Genomic DNA, 671 nt, shown 5'->3' on the forward strand with positions numbered 1-671 from the left:
TATTTTATTATTTTTGTGTGCGTGTACCGTCAAATCAGATCTGACTGGTACAGGAGGAGATTGTCCCTCCTTACCCGGTAGAGCATCTGGTGGATAATTAAAAACAAACGAACAAAAAGATAAAAACAGTCCAGGTCTTTCATTCATAGGATCGCTATGAGTTGCGGAACTGAACAACAACAACAACAGAATGGAGAGAGATCAGTTGACCTAGTGGACAGAAAGTGATGCCCCCAAGCCAAAGGAGGGTGACTCTTATCCGCAGCCCTTAAGCCTGCCTTTAATTTTTTTTGTGGAACATTCTTCTAGGTTGTATAGCCTTGGTGTATCCACTTGCCGAACACATGTAACTTGTGACACTGATGTGTCAAATGCAAGAATGGTTACCCATGGTGGGCAGTGTTTGGTGAAGCTCCCCAATTTGAAACAAGCTTGGAAGCAGGAGTGGAATTTACTTCCATAATACCTTGCTTCTGGAAACACTATGAACTTGGAAAAAGGACAAAAGTTATACAGGTGTTCATGTCTTCCGTTCATAGGGTTGCTATGAGTCGCCTACGACTCGAAGGCACTTAAGAACAACCACCACCACCACCACCACCACCATCCTGACGCTGCCAATTGGTCTAGCATTGAGCCTCAGTCCATACTGAAGGCTGCAGTCCTTGACC

General features: G+C 44.6%; 1 protein-coding gene across 1 annotated transcript in view; it reads left to right on the plus strand.

Annotated features, from left to right (window-relative positions):
* The window catches only part of CD96 (CD96 molecule), a 182276-nt gene that overhangs the window by 71959 nt on the left and 109646 nt on the right, over window positions 1-671 (plus strand). The gene's annotated exons all lie outside the window — the stretch shown is intronic.

This window comes from Elephantulus edwardii, unplaced genomic scaffold, assembly GCF_000299155.1.
Source record: "Elephantulus edwardii isolate Elephantulus edwardi_28Jun2011 unplaced genomic scaffold, EleEdw1.0 scaffold00165, whole genome shotgun sequence".
Taxonomy (NCBI): Eukaryota; Metazoa; Chordata; class Mammalia; order Macroscelidea; family Macroscelididae; genus Elephantulus; species Elephantulus edwardii.